This window comes from Lithobates pipiens, unplaced genomic scaffold, assembly GCF_037356315.1.
Source record: "Lithobates pipiens isolate NorthernLeopardFrog02 unplaced genomic scaffold, aLitPip1_a1.2 Scaffold_27, whole genome shotgun sequence".
Classification (NCBI taxonomy): domain Eukaryota; kingdom Metazoa; phylum Chordata; class Amphibia; order Anura; family Ranidae; genus Lithobates; species Lithobates pipiens.
Genome location: NW_027507788.1, coordinates 210,926,838 through 210,947,392, shown reverse-complemented (window position 1 = coordinate 210,947,392; position 20,555 = coordinate 210,926,838). Strand labels below are relative to the sequence as shown.

At 43.3% G+C, this 20,555-nt stretch overlaps 4 non-coding genes across 4 annotated transcripts; all 4 read left to right on the top strand.

Moving 5' to 3' along the window:
* Nucleotides 1-358: 358 nt before the first annotated feature.
* Nucleotides 359-431, top strand: TRNAR-CCU (transfer RNA arginine (anticodon CCU)). Its single transcript has one exon. It is a non-coding gene; the product is annotated as a tRNA-Arg (tRNA).
* Nucleotides 432-13,409: 12,978 nt separating this feature from the next.
* TRNAF-GAA (transfer RNA phenylalanine (anticodon GAA)) lies at nucleotides 13,410-13,482 on the top strand. Its single transcript has one exon. It is a non-coding gene; the product is annotated as a tRNA-Phe (tRNA).
* Nucleotides 13,483-14,338: 856 nt separating this feature from the next.
* Nucleotides 14,339-14,411, top strand: TRNAR-CCU (transfer RNA arginine (anticodon CCU)). The gene has a single exon. It is a non-coding gene; the product is annotated as a tRNA-Arg (tRNA).
* Nucleotides 14,412-17,645: 3,234 nt separating this feature from the next.
* TRNAF-GAA (transfer RNA phenylalanine (anticodon GAA)) lies at nucleotides 17,646-17,718 on the top strand. Its single transcript has one exon. It is a non-coding gene; the product is annotated as a tRNA-Phe (tRNA).
* Nucleotides 17,719-20,555: the final 2,837 nt, after the last annotated feature.

The following is a 20,555-nucleotide window of genomic DNA, read 5'->3' as shown; positions in this document are numbered from 1 at the left end:
AGTACTGTATATTATCGCAAAAAAAATAAAAAATTCTGGACTTTATGACCTCTGCATTTATGGTTTTCTCATTTTGAGTGTATTTCTAAAACATTTTTATAAAAATATTATAGAAAAAAAAAACACACACATAGGACAACAGAAGCCCCAGTGGCCTAATGGATAAGGCACTGGCCTTAATATAATCTAATACAAACTACAGAAAAAAAAATATGCTATTGTACTGTATATTATAAAAAAAAAAAAAAAATTCTGGACTTTATGACCTCTTCATTTACACTTTTCTCATTTTGAGTGTATTTCTAACATTGTGAATAAAAATGTTATAGTAAGAAAAAACCCCAGGCAAGTATTCAAAGCCCCAGTGGCCTAATGGATAAGGCACTGGCCTCCTAAGCCAGGGATTGTGGGTTCGAGTCCCATCTGGGGTGGTGTATTTTTTTAACAAAAATAGCATAAAACTAGTTCTATACCTAAACGACTACATTCAGCGTCAATGTTGGTGGAACAAATATTATACATTTTCTATATTCCAAGTATGGTCACTTATAAGTCAACATTTTCAGATTCTCATGCTTGTTACGCCCTTCTTCATTCTGCAATAACAATCTTCTCAAACTTTGCCAAAACTATTTACTTAACCCCTTCCCTCCGCCTGTCTGCAAATATGCAGCCCCACTGCACTGGGCTTTTTTTTCCCGTGGGGCCTAGGGTTGCCACCTGTCCAGGATTCACCCGGACAGTCTGGGTTTGGAACCATGTGTCAGGGTTTCAATCCACCTGAAACCCAGACACATTATTCAGACAGGAATGTGGCTCGGAATAGGGCTTGGCAGGAGGGTGAGTGTGTGTGTGTGTGTGTGTGTGGGGGGGGGGCACTATGTGTGCCGTATTACTATTCTCTTTGAAGTGCCCAAAGGTGTCTCAGGTCTGTTGCAATCCTATAGTGCAGGGGTCTTCAAACTGCAGCCCTTTTATTCCTCTTATCCAGCCTTTGGGGCACTATTTCATCCACTGATACCAACAATGGAGCGTGATTCCCCCCCCCCCCCCCCCATTGACACTAATGATGGGGCACAAATCTTCCAAATTATAGCAAAAGGGCCAATGATATCAATGATGGGGCACAATTCCTCCAACTGATACCAATCATGGGGCACAATTCCTCCAACTGATACCAATCATGGGGCACAATTCCTCCAACTGATACCAATCATGGGGCACAATTCCTCCAACTGATACCAATCATGGGGCACAATTCCTCCCACTGACACCAATGATGGGGTGCAATTTCTCCAACTGATACCAATGATGGGGCACTATTCCTCCCACTGATACCAATGATGGGGCACTATTCCTCCCACTGATACCAATGATGGGGCACAATTCCTCCCACTGATACCAATGATGGGACCAGTTTGGGCCAGTTTTTATTTGATAATAATACAAAAAAAAATCAGGAGATATCCATAACCATTTACCACCAAATGAAAGCGCAATTTGACCTGAAAAAGATGCGGTATAATCCACCTGGATGCACAAAGTAGTTGTGATTATCTGTACGGTTTTACTAACACGTGTCAAGGTGTGGCGTCGCCCCGCCCACCCCCCAAACATGCGTCCGGCCCCCTAATCTACATGCAGGGCGCCGGACGCATGCATTCCAATGGGGGGATGTTTTTTTCAAAGCACCTGATTAGAACACGAGGCTCTAATAGGCTTAAAAAAAGGGTGGGCTCGGGGCGCAGAGCACTGCTCCCCGAGCCCACCCAGTTGTGTGACCAAAACGAATGAATATTCACTATTTTCACACTGATTGTCCTCCTAGCCAATCAGGAATCGGGTCGTGAGACCCGTTTCCCGATTGGCCAAAAGGTGACACCATCCTATTGGCCTATGAGGAGGGAGGAGACGTACCAGGAGGGTGTGAGTATGGTACGCAGTGCGGACTGGAGCGACTGGGGGGTCCGTGGTCAGGCCCGTCTGCCACACCTCCCAACCGATGGAACACTAGCCACCACTGCTTGGCATCTAGATTTGTTTTAGGCTGGGTTCACCCTGTCTTCAGATGTGGCTTACATCCCTGGTGCATCCCTATTCTCCATTTCAGGGACAAATCAGGCCCGAATTTTTGCTAGAATTTGGACCTAAAGCAGAGCCATCAGTACAGGGGACCCTTGTGCAATCCGCTCCGCGAGCAGATGTGCGAACCGGCTCCATTAAGAGCCAGTGACAGTCTTCTGTCATGGGAACTGGATGTAGGGAAACCCAGCCTCACACTTAGGTACGAAGGGGTTAATTTAACTGCTTGCTGACCAGCCGCCGCAGTTTTACTGCGACAGAATGGCACGGCTGGGCAAAACGACGTTACCTTATGTTGCTTCGTGTTTTGGCCACTAGGGGCAGAGCGTGTGCCCGGAGCCGATGCGTGTGCCCGGCGGGCGCAATAACCGCCGGGCACCCACGATCGCTCGTGACTGAGCGAGAACCGGGATCTCTGTGTGAAAACACACAAATCCCGGTTCTTTCAGGGGAGAGGAGACAGATCGTGTGTTCATACTAAGTAGGAACACCGATCTCTCTCTCCTCCTAGACAGTCCCATCCCCCCCACAGTTGCACATTTAACCTCTTGATCGCCCCCTAGTTTTAACCCCTTCTCTGCCAGTGATATTTATACAGTAATCAGTGCATTTTTAAAGCACTGATCGCTGTATAATTGTCAGTGGTCCCAAAAATGTGTCAAAAGTGTCCGATCTGTCCGCCGCAATATTGCAGTCCTGATAAAAACCGCAAATCGCCGCCATTTCTAGTAAAAAAAAAAATAATAATGATAAAATGGCATAAATCTATTCCCTATTTTGTAGACGCTATAACTTTTGCACAAACCAATCAATATACGCTTATTGCGATTTTTGTTTTACCAAAAATATGTAGAAGAATACATATTGGCCTAAACTGAGGAAACATTTTTTTTTTTAAATAAAAAATGTGGGATATTTATTATAGCAAAACGTAAAAAATATTGTGTTTCTTTCAAAACTGACGCTCTTTTTTTGTTTGGATGCAGCGTCGTACGACCGCGCAATTGTCAGTTAAAGCGACGCAGTGCCGAATCGCAAAAAGTGGCCTGGTCATTGAGCAGCCAAATCTTTTCCGGGGCTGAAGTGGTTCAGTAAATGTTCAAGCCATGTGCATTTAACAAAAAAAAACAAATAAAAATTATAAAATCGATCTAGCAGTTAAACAAAATTGCCCTCCCAAGCCTCCTCTGCTTTCAGGAAATATGTTGTTTTCGCGGTCTTTTGCCACGTCGGCTCCGGAAGATTTTACCCCCTTCCTGACCAGAGCACTTTTTTGCGATTCGGCAACGCGTTGCTTTAACTGACAATTGCGCGGTCGTGCGACGTTGCACCCAAACAAAATGGACGTCCTTTTTCCCCACAAATAGAGCTTTCTTTTGGTGGTATTTGATCACCTCTGCGGTTTTTATTTTTTGCGCTATAAACAAAAAAAGAGCGACAATTTTGAAGAAAAAACGCATTATTTTTAACTTTTTTGCTATAATAAATATCCCCCAAAAATATATATAAAATTTTTTTTTTTCCTTAGTTTAGGCCGATATGTATTCTTCTACATATTAAATAAAAATCACAATAAGCGTAAATTGATTGCTTTGCGCAAAAGTTATAGCGTCTACAAAATAGGGGATAGTTTTACTGCATTTTTATTATAATTTTCTTTTTTTTTAATAGTAATGGTGGCGATCTGCGATTTTTATCATGACTGCAGCATTATGGCGGACACATCGGACACTTTTGTCTATTTTGGGACCATTGTCATTTATACAGCGATCAGTGCTATAAAAAATGCACTGATTACTGTGCAAATGACACTGGCAAGGAAAGGGGTTAAACAGTAGGGGGCGATCAAGGGGTTAAGTGTGTCCTAGTGAGTGATTCTAACTGTGGGGGGATGTGCTTCCACTCACATGACAGTGATCACCGCTCCCGATTACAAGGAGAAGTGATCTCTGTCATGTCACAAGGCAGAACGGGGAAATGCCTTGTTTACATAGGCCTCTCCCCATTCTACCTCTCCACACTGCAATTGCGGGCAGCTGGCAAACATCGAGTTTTCGGGACCCGTGGGCACGCTCTCGCGGCGTACGGCGGGTGCGTGCCCAAAAGGCGGAAAATTTAAGGGACGTACCTGTACGCCCATTTGCCTGCCTGTGCTATTCTGCCGACATATATATGTGTGTGTGTGGCGGTCGGCAAGCTGTTAATAAATGCTCAAGTCAATTATTAATGTTTATCATTAGGGAAAAAAAACACAAAAAAACCCCAACAAACATTAAAAAAATCTGTTCCACAGCAAAAGGGTTGAACTCAATTTCCACTCTCACATTTTTGTAGTTAATTGACTTCATGAGTGCCGAAATAGCTCAGTTGGGAGAGCGTTAGACTGAAGATCTAAAGGTCCCTGGTTCGATCCTGGGTTTCGGCAGAAACACCTTGGAGATGCAGATATTTTATTGCAGTTTCTAACATTTTTCATTGCAAAAAAACAAACAAAACAAAAACAGACAGAAAAAGTACATCTACAACTATTTCCAGACTATGTAGCCATGGACTTTGTGTGGACATATAGAAGAGAAACTGAGTACCATAAAAACAACTTTATTATGTACCATTAAAAATATTTTACACAACATTAAAAATGACTCTCCACATAGGGGGTTCAATACAAAGATTCTGATTACAGTTCACATTTGGACTTGACGTGTTTTGGGAATCCTTCTTCGGGAGGACTGGAACGCACTCTTAATCTTTAATAAAGTAATATCCTTCTTCAGGAGGACCGGAACCCACTCTTGCTCTTTAACCACTTGACCACTGGGCACTTAAACACCCTTAATAACCAGACCAATTTTCAGCTTTCGGTGCTCTCACATTTTGAATGACAATTACTCAGTCATGCAACGCTGGACCTATATGAAATTTTTGTCCTTTTTTTCACACAAATGGAGCTTTCTTTTGGTGGTATTTAATCACCGCTGGGTTTTTTATTTTTTGTGCTATAAAAGAAAAAATACAGAAAATTCTGTAAAAAAAAGAATTTTTCTTCATTTCTGTTATAAAATTTAGCAGATTGGTAATTTTTTCTTCATAAATTTTGGCCAAAATTTATACCACTACATATCTTTGGTAAAAATAAGTACAAATTGGTGGATATTATTTGGTCTTTGTGAAAGTTATAGAGTCCACAAGCTATGGTGCCAATATCTGAAAATTGATCACACCTGAAGTACTGACGGCCTATTTCAATTCTTGAGACCCTAACATGCCAGAAAAGTACAAATACCCCCCAAATGACCCCTTTTTGGAAAGAAGACATTCCAAGGTATTTAGTAAGAGGCATGATGAGTTTTTTGAAGTTGTCATTTTTTCCCACAATTCTTTGCAAAATCAAGATTTTTTTTACTTTTTTTTTTTTTTTTCACAAAATTGTCATATTATCAGTTTATTTCTCACACAGCATATGCATACCACAAATTACACCCCAAAACACATTCTGCTATTACTCCCGTGTACGGCGATACCACATGTGTGAGACTTTTACACAGCGTGGCCACATACAGAGGCCCAACATGCAGGGAGCGCCATCAGGCGTTCTGGAGCACCCAGGACAATTCTGACATTTCTCTCCTACATGTAAAAATCATCATTTATTTGCTAGAAAATTACATAGAATCCCAAAACATTATATATGTTTTTTTAGCAAACACCCTGGAGAATACAATGGTGGTCGTTGCAACTTTTTATCTCGCACGGTATTTGCGCAGCAATTTTTCGAATGCTTTTTTTTTGGAAAAAAAACTGTTTTGTGCTTAAAAAAACAAAAAAAACCACAGTAAAGTTAGCCCAATTTTTGCATAATGTGAAAGATGAAGTTACACCGAGTAAATCGATACCTAACATGTCACTCTTCAAAATTGCACAGGCTCGTGGAATGGCGCCAAACGTCGCTACTTAAAAATCCCCATAGGCGACGATTAAATTTTTTTTTTTACTGGTTATATGTTTTGAGTTACAGAGGAGGTCTAGGGCTAGAATTATTGCTCTCGCTCCAACGTACGCAGCGATACCTCACATGTGTGGTTTGAACACCGTTTTCATATGTGGGCGGGACTTACGTATGCGTTCGCTTCTGCATGCGAGCACATGGGGACAGGGGCGCTTTAAAAAAAAAAATAAAAATTTATTGTTCATTTTACTTTATTTATTTTAGTTTGACATTTTTTTCCCCAAAAATAAATTTTTTGATCACTTTTATTCCTATTACAAGGAATGTAAACATCCCTTGTAATAGGAATATGGCATGACAGGTCCTCTTTACAGTGAGATGTGGGGTCAATAAGACCCACATCTCACCTCTAAGCTGGGAAGCCTGAAAAAAAAAAAAGATTCTGGATTTGATAGTATTGGCGAGTCGGTAGAAGCACCGGAGGGCGGCGGGAGGGGGGGGGGTGTCTATGGCTGGGTATTGCAGGGTATCACCGACTATGGCTGGGTATGGCTGGGTATATCAGAGTATGGCTGGGTATCTCAGAGTATGGCGTTGCAGAGCATTGCAGGATATTGGAGGGTGTTGCAGAGCATTGCAGAGTGTTGCACGGTAATGGCGGGTGTTGCAGAGCATTGCAGAGTGTTGCAGGGTATTGGTGGGTGTTGCAGAGCATTGCAGAGTGTTGCAGGGTATTGGCGGGTGTTGCAGAGCATTGCAGGATATTGGAGGGTGTTGCAGAGCATTGCAGAGTGTTGCACGGTATTGGCGGGTGTTGCAGGGTATTGGTGGGTGTTGCAGAGCATTGCAGAGTGTTGCAGAGCATTGCAGAGTGTTGCAGAGCGTTGCAGAGTGTTGCAGAGCATTGCAGGGTGTTGCAGAGTATTGCAGAGTATTGCAGAGTATTATTGCAGAGTATTATTGCAGAGTATTATTGCAGAGTATTATTGCAGGGTATTATTGCAGGGTATTATTGCAGGGTATTATTGCAGGGTATTATTGCAGGGTATTGCAGAGTTTTTGCAGGGAATTGAGGGGTTAATTTTCGGTGAGCAGCGATGTGGGCACTGCAGATGCAGCCCACATCGCTGCTGACACCGATCTCCTCCCCCTCCGCTGTTCCGATCGGTACAGAGAGGGGGAGGGAGGAACCGGCGTCATAACATGACGCCGGTTTGTTTACAAGTGATCACTCCGTCATTTGACGGAGCGATCACGTGGTAAACGGCCGCGACGAGCGGCCGTTTACCGTGATCCGTGATGCGCCGGGTCCTGTGGACCCGGCGGTCACGGATGCTCTCGAGTGCGCGCCCCAGGGGGCGCGCGAGAGCGGAATTCTGGGAGGACGTCATATGACGGCCTCCCACAGTTAAGAAACCGCCCTAAAGCCGTCATTCGGCTATAGGGCGGTTATTAAGTGGTTAATAAAGTAATATCCTTCTTCAGGAGGACTGGATCCCACTCTTGCTCTTTAATAAAGTAATATCCTTCTTCAGGAGGACTGGAACCCACTCTTAATCTTTAATAAAGAAATATCCTTCTTCAGGAGGACTGGAAACCACTCTTAATCTTTAATAAAGTAATATCCTTCTTCGGGAGGACTGGAACCCACTCTTACTCTTTAAAGCGGAGGTCCACCCTAAAATGGACCTCCGCTCATCGGAATCCCCCCCCCCTCCGGCGCCACAATCGGCACCTTTCAGGGGGGAGGGGGTGCAGTTACCTGGATAATCCAGGTAACTGCACCCACTTCCGGGCTAGCTCTCTGCGGAACGGGGCGTACGTTACGCCCCCGTTCCGCAAGCACCCGCCCCCTTCAGCAAGTGCCCCGCTGCCTGCTGGGAAACACACAGCTCCCAGAGGCAGCGGGGACCGTCCGGATTGCGCCGCGTGGCTCGCGCATGCGCAGTAGGGAACCGGGAAATGAAGCCGAAAGGCTCCATTTCCTGATTCCCATACCCAAGATGGCGGCGGGACCCGGCAGCCGAGCGAGCGATCGGCTTCGGGTGCTGACATCGCGGGCGCGCTGGACAGGTAAGTGTCACTATTTAAAAGTCAGCAGCTGCAGTATTTGTAGCTGCTGGCTTTTAAAAAAAAAAAAAAAAACGCGGCGTCCCGGTGGACTCCCGCTTTAATAAAGTAATATCCTTCTTCGGGAGGACTGGATCCCACTCTTACTCTTTAATAAAGTAATATCCTTCTTCGGGAGGACTGGAAACCACTCTTACTCTTTAATAAAGTAATATCCTTCTTCAGGAGGACTGGAACCCACTCTTACTCTTTAATAAAGTAATATCCTTCTTCAGGAGGACTGGAACCCACTCTTACTCTTTAATAAAGTAATATCCTTCTACAGGAGGACTGGAACCTACTCTTAATCTTTAATAAAGTAATATCCTTCTTCAGGAGGACCGGAACCCACTCTTACTCTTTAATAAAGTAATATCCTTCTTCAGGAGGACCGGAACCCACTCTTACTCTTTAATAAAGTAATATCCTTCTTCAGGAGGACCGGATCCCACTCTTACTCTTTAATAAAGTAATATCCTTCTTCGGGAGGACTGGAAACCACTCTTACTCTTTAATAAAGTAATATCCTTCTTCAGGAGGACTGGAACCCACTCTTACTCTTTAATAAAGTAATATCCTTCTTCAGGAGGACTGGAACCCACTCTTACTCTTTAATAAAGTAATATCCTTCTACAGGAGGACTGGAACCTACTCTTAATCTTTAATAAAGTAATATCCTTCTTCAGGAGGACCGGAACCCACTCTTACTCTTTAATAAAGTAATATCCTTCTTCAGGAGGACCGGAAACCCACTCTTACTCTTTAATAAAGTAATATCCTTCTTCAGGAGGACCGGAACCCACTCTTAATCTTTAATAAAGTAATATCCTTCTTCAGGAGGACCGGATCCCACTCTTACTCTTTAATAAAGAAATATCCTTCTTCGGGAGGACTGGAACCCACTCTTAATCTTTAATAAAGTAATATCCTTCTTCGGGAGGACTGGAACCCACTCTTACTCTTTAATAAAGTAATATTCTTCTTCGAGAGGACTGGAACCCACTCTTAATCTTTAATAAAGTAATATCCTTCTTCGGGAGGACTGGAACCCACTCTTAATCTTTAATAAAGTAATATCCTTCTTCGAGAGGACTGGAACCCACTCTTACTCTTTAATAAAGTAATATCCTTCTTCGGGAGGACTGGAAACCACTCGTACTCTTTAATAAAGTAATATCCTTCTTCAGGAGGACTGGATCCCACTCTTACTCTTTAATAAAGTAATATCCTTCTTCAGGAGGACTGGAAACCACTCGTACTCTTTAATAAAGTAATATCCTTCTTCAGGAGGACTCGAACCCACTCTTACTCTTTAATAAAGTAATATCCTTCTTCAGGAGGACTGGAACCCACTCTTAATCTTTAATAAAGTAATATCCTTCTTCAGGAGGACTGGAACCCACTCTTACTCTTTAATAAAGTAATATCCTTCTACAGGAGGACTGGAACCCACTCTTAATCTTTAATAAAGTAATATCCTTCTTCAGGAGGACCGGATCCCACTCTTACTCTTTAATAAAGTAATATCCTTCTTCAGGAGGACCGGAACCCACTCTTAATATTTAATAAAGTAATATCCTTCTTCAGGAGGACCGGAACCCACTTTTACTCTTTAATAAAGTAATATCCTTCTTCAGGAGGACCGGAACCCACTTTTACTCTTTAATAAAGTAATATCCTTCTTCAGGAGGACTGGAACCCACTCTTACTCTTTAATAAAGTAATATCAGCTGGGTAGACTGCAATTCATAGCATGTGTATGTAGCCTAGAGAGGTGCAAATGAGTAAGCCAAGGTGAAGCCACTGCCTCTCGAGTAGAAAATTCAGGTACGTTCAATAAACAGCCAATGGTCTTGTACACATCATCTTAAAATAAAAGGCCCAACTTCCCAATGTGGAACCATACAGACCCAATATGAGTAAGTCACCATAAAGACAGCATGATAGTTAAAGTAGTCAAGGCATATATATTCCCAAGAAGGCTCACGTGTGCTCCTGAAGAAGGATTCCTGAAGCCCATTGGGGGCCACATGTGAACTGTAATCAAAATCTTTGCATGTTGTCAACCCTTATGTGGAGAGTAATTTTTAATGGTGTGTAACAAGTACGGCCAGTCCATTAAGGGCGCAAAGGAGCATGGGCGTCGCTGCCCCCCTGCCCATCGCCGCCTCCCCTATCCAATGCGTTCAGCCCCCTTTCAGGACACCGGCACATGGATTCCAATACGGAAGGGGTGTTTTTTTGAAGCACCGATTAGAGTCAGAGGCTCTACTAGGCTTCAATATAGGGTGGGCTTGGGTCGCAGAGAGTGCACTCTGAGCCCACCTAGGTGTGTTACAACAGCGAATCAAGATTCGCTGTTGTAACACTGGTCCTCCACCCGGCCAATCAGGAAGCTGGTTTTGACACCGGTCACCCGATGTCAGGGTTGGGCTCAGCTGTCGGCTAATTGCCAGCTCCTATCTCTCCACAGTGGCTTACCTGTTGATGATATCCTGCTCGTCAGTCCTGCCTACTTAAGCCGTCCAGCCCTGATGGTTTCTGCCTTCGCCTTGGTCACATCTCTAGAGACGCTCTCCTGTGTCCCTGTTAAAGACTTGCTTGGCCGACATTCCTTCTGGCTCCAGATCCTGCTTGCTGTTCTACTACACTGTTCTCTGGCTCCCTGACGTTTTGGCTTGTCTGACTATCCGTTCCTGAACTCAGTTATGTTTTGACTACATTTACTCTGTTTACCTTTTTTTATTATTATTAAACAAGTGAGATTTAACTGTACTTCTGTTTTGGTCTGGTTCATGGTTTCTGACAGTAGGCGAAGGCCATGAATTCAGAAGCTGCAGTCAATCCACTTGTTGGTAATATTTTTTCCAGATTGGATGAGCAAGATCACCGCATGGGTCACTTTGCCATGGCGCCACAACCACTCCTGAGTCGCAAAGGCTCACCTGAAATCTCCCACTGTGGCTGCTCTGGTACATCCTGTGTTGCAGGCCTTCCCTGCTGCTGCTCCAGTCTCTGTGCAGGCACCCGCCTCGAGTATTACCTCTATAAGAGGTATGTCTGGTTCCGCTCCGCTTTCCCAGCGATTTGGGGGCGATTCAGTCCAATGCAAGGGGTTTCCCAAACAGGTTGAGATATACTTTGAGATGCTGCCCCAGGTATTTCCTACGGACAGAAGCAAAGTAGGTTTCGTGATAGTCTCTTTTGGGCCATTTCCCAACAATTCATGAATCATGAATTGCTCCAAGGACTGCTTGGCTCGTTCTGCAGCCCCATTAGACTGTGGGTGATACGCAGAGGAGAAAGCAAGCTGAATTCCCAACTGTGCACAAAAGGCTCGCCAGAACTGGGACACAAACTGACTATCCCTATCCAAGACAATCACCTTGGGTAGCCCATGTAAGTGAAAGATCTCCCGAGCAAAAATAGAAGCCAGTTCCTTAGAAGTGGGCAGCTTCTTAATCGGAACACAATGGGACATTTTCGAGAACTGGTCAACCACCATAAGGATAACTGTGTTGTCCTGGGAGTTGGATAACTTCACAAAGAGTGGGGAGATAAACGGGATTGCTATGAGCTGGAGCACGATTACCATTATTGTGTAGCGAGGTCCTGGGTCCCCCCAGGCCTAATGATGACCTCCAGAGTTAGGGATAGCCAACATTTACAAGGTTACAAGGTTACAAGGCATGGTGGGTGTAATGCAAGGTAGATTCATAGGCGCCAGAGACTTCTTGAAGAGATTTAGGACACCCTAGGGTATGTGCAACTGGCTGGATCCCTGGCTTGACACCTGCTGAAGTTTCCCAATTCTTCACCACGCTCAGTTGGTGAAAATGCTGCTCCCATACTTGCTTCAGCTACTCACTGTGGTCCCTGGTAATAAGGTGGATCGTCCCTTAGCGGCAACACCTTATACACACAATGCTCCGGCTCTCTTCCCCCTCCCCCTGGATCGAACTGCTGCCTTATACACACAATGCTCCAGCTCTCTGCCCCCCTCCTGGATCACACTGCTGCCTTATACACACAATGCTCTGGCTCTCTTCCCCCTCCCCTGGATAGCACTGCTACCTTATGCACACAATGCTCTGGATCTCTGCCCCATCCCCCTGGATCGCACTGTTGCCTTATACACACAATGCTCCGGCTCTCTGTTCCCCTCCCCCTGGATTGCACTACTGCCTTATACACACAATGCTCTGACTCTTTGCTCCCATCCCCCTGGATCACACTGCTGCCTTATACACACAATTCTCCGCCACTTTGCTCCCTCCTCCTGGATCACACTGCTGCCTTATACACACAATGCTCTGGCTCTCTTCCCCTTCTCCTGGATCGCACTGCTGCCTTATACACACAATGCTCCGGCTCTCTGTTCCCCTCCCCCTGGATCACACTGCTGCATAAATACACACAATGTTCTGGCTCTTTGCCCCCATCCCCCTGGATTGCACTGCTGCCTGATACACACAATTCTCCGCCTCTTTGCTCCCTCCTCCTGGATCACACTGCTGCCTTATACACACAATGTTACGACTCTCTGCCTCCCTCCCTCTGGATCACACTGCTGCCTTATATACACAATGCTACGACTCTCTGCCCCCCTCCCTCTGGATCACACTGTTGCCTTATACACACAATGCTCCGGCTCTCTGCCCCCTCCCTCTGGATTGCACTGCTGCCTTATGCACACAATGCTTCAGCTCTCAGCCTCCCCTCCCCTTGGATCAAACTGCTGCCTTATACACACAATGCTCGGGCTCGCTGCCCCTTCCTGGATCACACTGCTGCCTTATAAACACAATGCTCTGGCTCTTTGCCCCCTCCCCCTGGATTGCACTGCTGCCTTATACACACAATGCTCCAGCACTCTGCCCCCATCCTCCTGGATTGCACTGCTGCCTTATACACACAATGCTCCAGCACTCTGCCCCCATCCTCCTGGATCGCACTGCTACCTTATACACACAATCCTCTGGCTCTCTGCCCCCTCCTGGATCGCACTGCTGCATTACACACACAATGATCAGGCTCTCTGCCCCCCTCCTGGATCACACTGCTGCCTTATACACACAATGCTCCAGCACTCTGCCCCCCTCCTGGATCACACTGCTGCCTTATACATCAGACCTCTGCTGCAAATATTACTTCCATCAGACCCTTCACCCTTCTCTTCTATACATACTGCCTACTGCTATACCAAATTAGTCCAATGAAATGGTTAGACTTTTTACTTCCAGTTTATTTTTTTTTCAAATAAACTTTCCAAGCCGAAATAGCTCAGTTGGGAGAGCGTTAGACTGAAGATCTAAAGGTCCCTGGTTCGATCCCGGGTTTCGGCAAGCCTTTTGAAATAGGAAACATGCATATAGTTTGAAATGGCCAATCAGAATTCAGTCATCTTTTCATACATAGACATATGAACCACAGTTAGGAATTAAATAAATAAAGTTTTAATAAAAATATTGAGCATTTCTTTCATAAATTTATGACATAAAAAATACATGGAAAAGCCATACTATAAAAAAAAAAAAGATGCTTTATACTTGCCAACAAAAAAATAAAAAATAAACTTGACAGGGACTTTGACCCTATAAAAAAGTATTGGCTGTAAATATATGTTAATCTTATTGCTGCCACTGCTTTAACGATTAGCAGTCAAAACCTTGTTTTAAAATGTGAAAGCCAACTTTTCTCTTCATCGTAAATTTCTTTATTTACTGCCAATATGGAAATTAAACATTAGCCTCATATTGTACTTTTTTTTTTATCTTTTTCTTTTACATGTTTGTATGCAGGTATATGTGTATTTATGTGTGTATAAGCATGTAGATGTATATATAAATATATATATTTGGTTTTTAATATTTATAAATTTTATAATTTAATTTTATAAATGAATTCAAATAAATTATATATATACATGTGTTACTTTCGTTGATGATATTAGCACTGGTACTGTAGACTAACTAAAAAAAAAACGAAAACAATAAAAAAAAGAAAAAGAATATTTCATATTTACCTGGCTAAAAAAAAAAATTTTTTTAATTTCTTTCATTTCTTTTTTTAGTCCTGACTTTAATAAATTAAGGAAAATATGTGCAAACTAATATACATTCCTTTAATGTAATCTAATACAAACTACAGAAAAATATTCTGTAGTACTGAGCTCAATACATAGAGGAAGCATACTATGTAGCCCCAGTGGCCTAATGGATAAGGCACTGGCCTCCTAAGCCAGGGATTGTGGGTTCGAGTCCCATCTGGGGTGTTCTATTTCCTTTTGATAAAACTCTTTTAAATCCCTAAATGACTGCATTCAGTGTCAATGGTAGATAAAATATTCCCATTCATTTTCCACTTCCAATCGCGACTTGCCAGCATCTCAGTTTTGGTACGCCTCTGTTCATTTTGCATTAACAAACTTTATCAGAACTATTTACTTAAAAGAGCAGTATGGGTATAGTATTCTATACCCTTTCATGACTAAGCCTATTTTTGGCATTTGGTGTTTACAAGTTAAAATCCATTTTTTTTTGCTAGAAAATTACTTGGAACCCCCAAACATTATATATATTTTTTTAGCAGAGACTCTAGAGAATAAAATGGCGATTGTTGCAATATTTTATGTCACACGGTATTTGCGCAGCGGTGTTTTAAACGCAACTTTTTGGGAAAAGGGACACTTTCATGAATTAAAAAAAAAAAAACCGTAAAATTAACCCAATTTTTTTCCATAATGTCAAAGATAATGTTACGCCGAGTAAATAGATACCAAACATGTCACACTTTATAATCGCACGCACTTGTGGATTGACGACAAAGTACGGTACCTAAAAATCTCAATAGGCGACGCTTTAAAAAAAAATTACGGTTACCAGGTTAGCGTTACAGAGGAGGTCTAGTGCTAGAATTATTGCTCTCGCTCTGACGATCGCGGCGATACCTCACATGTGTGATTTGAACACCGTTTACATACGCGGGCGCGACTTCCATATGCGTTTTCTTTGCTTCGCGAGCTCGCGGGGACGGCGGGCGCTTTAAAAAAAAAATTTATTTTTTTATTTATTTTATTTATTTTAAAATGACTAAATTGTTTTAAAAAAATAAATAAAAAATTTGATCACTTTTATTGCTGTCACAAGGAATGTAAACATCCCTTGTGACAGTAATAGGTGGTGACAGGTACTCTTTATGGAGGGATCGGGGGTCTAAAAGACCCCCCACCCCTCCTTTACACTTCAATGTATTCAGATCGCCAAAAACGGCGATTCTGAATACCGTATATTTTTTTAAAACCGGCGCCATTGGCAGCCGAGTAAACGGGAAGTGACGTCATGACGTCGCTTCCGTGTTTACTATGAGGAGACTGGAACGAAGCCGATTACGGCTTCGTTCCAGTTCCTCCCCAGCGGCCGGAGGCATCGCACACGGAATCGGTGCTCCCGATCGAACGGGAGCACCGGTAACAGCGGCGGGAGGCGGCGGGAGGGGGGGACGTCCCTTCCCGCTCCTCCGGCATAACAGCTGAGCGGCTTTTAGCCGCATCGGTTGTTATGGCTGGAAAGCCAATCGCCTGCTGAAGAAAACGGTACCGGGATGATGCCTGCAGGTGCGGGTATCATCCCGGTATACCCCCCGGAAGCCGAGTACGCAGATCTGCGTACGCTCGGCGGGAAGGGGATAAAGAATTTCCTTTGAATTATTTTTTTTTTTGCTGTTTTTGTTTGGTTTTTGTGGGGTTTTCTGGGATTAAAAGAATAGGAGAACTAGAATTTAGGATTATTGTATTGTAATAAATATGGTTTGACAGAAACAGCGGGTAAAGTGATAGGAATGTAGGCATTTCTCTCTGTAAACTGAGTACTATGGAATATGTGGGATGTAATGGAATTACGCTTTTGCTTGAAAAAATAAAGAGTTAAAAAAATAAATAAATTAAAGAGAAGTATGGGGTGTTTCATTTTTTTACATTCGTCTTACCTAGGTGGGTGCTGCATCTATCCCCCTCGGAGCCGATACACTGAGAACCGAGCGATCGAACACGGCCAATCGCTCGGTTCTCACAGCTCCCCAGGCTTGCTGACTGTCATCACTGGCTCTTTGCTCTGGGCCCGGGGCGCTGGGCTGTGGAGAGTGGTGGGAGTGGCCGGCTCAGGCTCCCTGCGGCTTGCTGATAGGCTGAGCCGGGTGTCGGTCCAGTGGATCTGATGGATCCCGACTCCATGATTGTGATGACGCGGGGCCTAGACCGACTAGGACGTCAGCAGAGAGCGGACTTCAGCATGATTTCAGTAAAACCGGTCTGTATATGCAGCATAGCATGCTAGTTATACTCACTGTGGAACCTAAGGGGTTAATCATCCACATTCATGTATTAAAAGACTGATTGATCCTGTCTTCTCTGATTCTCTTCTTCTTCTACTGTCCCCAGTCCATCTCCTGATAGCACAGAGCCTTGGGGACACTCTGCACATGCTCAGTTTGGTGTGTATTGGAAAGGGTTTTCCATTTTTTTCTTTCTGTAGGGGGGGGGGGGGGTTGATCATCACAGGGCCAATCAGCACTGTGCAGACAGAGGGTCAGGGGCCCTGCAGCCTCATAGGACAGTCAGAGGAGAATGGAAACTCCTCCTACAAGCTTTAGCCGGACACTGATAGAAGTCACAATACTGTTATATACTGCTGATGCTGACTACAGTATACACAGTTTATATTTGCTATAATAATTGCATTTCCATGTTCTGTGGGAGAGCAGATATAGTGAACGCAATGTCCTGCGATTAGTAACATAACAAGCATGCCACTTGCTTGTTAAAGGGGCGTTCCGGCTGCGTTTTTTTTTTTAAAGTCAGCAGCTACAAACACTGTAGCTGCTGACTTTTAATAAGGACACTTACCTGTCCAGCGAGCCCACGATGTGCCCCCCCCCCCCCTCCGAGGCCGATCCGTCCATCGGATCGAGTGCCGGCGCCGCCATCTTAACGGAGGGAAACAGGCAGAGGAGCCTTGCGGCTTCACTGCCCGTTTCCTACTGCGCATGCGCGAGTCGCGCGACGCTTTGTGAATGGCCCCCGTTGTTTTCTGGGACACACACATGTCCCAGAAGGCCACGGGGGCCGCTCGCCGAAGAGGAGGAAGTGCCGCGGAATAGGCAGAGGCAGATTAGGAAGACTGCCTAGCAACAGCGGTTTCTGGTAAGTTAAATTTTTTTTTTTCAAATGTTTTTTTTTTTTTTTTCAAGAATATTAATGCTATTTTTTAATTTCAGGGTGGCCCTCCGCTTTAAAACATTTGTCAGTTTGGAGGATGAATACTGCACATATGGTTTTTAGCGACGAGCTGGCATCTTGGTACCAGGTTTGCTCTGCTTATGCAGACTGGACAGAGACACAGCCTGCTCTCCTCTATGGGCAGTCAGATGTAAACAAATCAACTAGCAGGCAAAGAGTTAAACACGGTCTCCTCCCCACCCCACTTTTTCAAAATTGTGAGCAGCATGCAGAGCCGAAATAGCTCAGTTGGGAGAGCGTTAGACTGAAGATCTAAAGGTCCCTGGTTCGATCCCGGGTTTCGGCAGAAGTTTTTTTTTTTTCTATTATTTTGTAGTCAATAGTTTTATTGTATTAAAATAAAAAAATGACATCATTACAGACATTATCAAACTTATATGAAAAATACAGTCTACAGTCGTAAAATATTTATCTCTGCCCCCCCTCAGGAAAAAGGTAAAAAAAAAATCGGCAGAAGCTTTAGATGGAAAATTATTACAATTCGGCTGAAATGACATTAGATAATCATGTCATAATTTCATGTCTACACAAAAAAAAGAAGAAAGGATTTGTAATTTTGTAAAGGAAGCCTGAATTTACGAATTTACGAAATTTCAAATGCTTAATAAAATTCTTATTAAGCATTTGAAATTTCGTAAATTCATAAATTCGTAAATTTTGTAAATTCGTAAATTTCGTAAATCCATAAATTCATAAATTCGTAAATTTCGTAAATTCATAAATTCGTAAATTTCATAAATTCATAAGTTCATAAATTTGTAAATTCATAAATTCGTAATTTCTTAAATTTCATAAATTTGTTGATATAAAACACATCCAATAACATTTTTTTTTACAAAAATCTACTTTCTTCATCAATTTAGGCCAATATGAATTCTGCTACGTATTTTTGGTAAAAAAAAAAAAAAATCCCAATAAGCGTATATTAAATCGGCAGAAGCTTTAGATGGAAAATGATTACAGTTCAACTGAAATGACATTAGATAATCATGTCATAATTTCATGTCTACACAAAAAAAAGAAGAAAGGATTTGTAATTTTGTAAAGGAAGCCTGAATTTACGAATTTACGAAATTTCAAATGCTTAATAAAATTCATATTAAGCATTTGAAATTTCGTAAATTCATAAATTCGTAAATTTTGTAAATTCGTAAATTTCATAAATCCATAAATTCGTAAATTTCGTAAATTTCATAAATTCATAAGTTCATAAATTTGTAAATTCATAAATTCATAAATTCGTAAATTCTTAAATTTCATAAATTTGTTGATATAAAACACATCCAATAACATTTTTTTTTACAAAAATCTACTTTCTTCATCAATTTAGGCCAATATGAATTCTGCTACGTATTTTTGGTAAAAAAAAAAAAAAAAATCCCAATAAGCGTATATTAATTGGTTTGCGCAAATGTTTCGGGTTTCGGCAGAGAGGTAAGTACCGGTAAGTACCGGTCAAAAGAATTTTGATCGACCAAAAAAATTAACGATTAATCAAGGAATTAATCTTTAATTTTCACAGCCCTAATATATATATATATATATATATATACATACACAGTATCCATATATTTTATTTTTTCATTGTAGTGTGACAACACCAACACAGTTAAGTGCGCTGTCATGTGACCCGTTGGATAAAATTTATCAGGTAGGTACAATATTATTACTCCTTGTACTGTCATTATCAGTGTTTAGCTGTTATCTTCGTACACACATATTTGGAATTCCATGTTGCAATGAGTCAAAAACTTGCTGTCAGAAGTGGGATTCGAACCCACGCCTCCAGAGGAGACCGCTCGGCCATCCTGACATTACTGAAAAGGGGCAAGGATCACCCAGTCCCCTAATCATCTGCTCATGCCAACCAATTTCCTTCTTCTGAATTTTTTTGCATTCAAAGCTTAAAGCGGAGTTCCACCCAAAAGTGTAACTTCTGCTCATTTGACGCCGGGTCCTTATTGCGCATGCGCAAGGCACCGCTGCGCTCTCATACTTGTCCGAAGGCGGGGGTAGGAGGAGGAGGGAGCCGAGCCACTGATGTAATGTGCCGCGGCCCGGCCGCGGATCCCCCTATCCCGGAGTCCGGGAGAATAGTAATGTGGCGCATATAGTGCCCCCTCACGCTCCTGTCAAGCCCTGTTCCAAGCCATATTCCTGTCTGAACAATGTGTCCGGGTTTCAGGTAGACTGAAACCCGGACACATGATTCAAAACCCGGACTGTCCGGGTCACCCTATATACACTGTCACTGTACTAATGACACTGGCTGGGAAGGGGTTAACATTTAGGGGCAATCAATGGGTTAACTGTGTGCCTTGATAGGACCCAGAGTCCTAATCATCTGCACATGCCAACCAATTTGCTTCTTCTTCTGAATCTTTTCAAAGCTTAAAGCGGATTTCCACCCAAAAGTGGAACTTCCGTTCATTTGTCTCCTCCCCCCATTTGGCACCTTTCTGGGGGGGGGAGCGGATCCCCACTTCGGGGAGTCCGGGCCGCGGCACATTACGTCAGTGGCTCGGCTCCCTCCTCCTCCTTCCCCGCCGTTGGGTCAGTAGAAGAGCGCAGCGGTGCCTTGCACAGTAGGGACCCGGCGTCAAGCTGTAATGCTACACTGCCGAGTTCCCTTACCCGCAATGGCGGCGGCAGCACCCGACAGCTCATGGAAACTTCAGACAGCGAGATTGTGGGGGACATTCAGACGCTAACTGACACTTTTGACACTTTTTGGACCAGTGACACTAATAGAATGATCAGTGCTAAAAATATTCACTTTATGCCCCGATGATGTCGCATATGACGAAACGCGTTGGAACGTGACGTTGCCACGCCTACAAATATGCACTGTCACTGTACTAATGACACTGGCAGGGAAGGGGTAAACATCAGGGGTGATCAAAGTGTTAACTGTGCTCCTAGGGAGTGTTTGTGTACTGTGTGAGGTGCTTTTACTAGGGGAAGTAATGGATTTTATTCCCTTCTTTACGGAGAAAGAAAATCTATTACTTCCCAACTTACAGGGCATGTCCTGTGTAAATTCATGACGATCGCTGGGTGCCCACGGTAATCCATTGGTCGACACCCAGTGATTGACATCTGCTGTGTTCAATCAGAGCATGG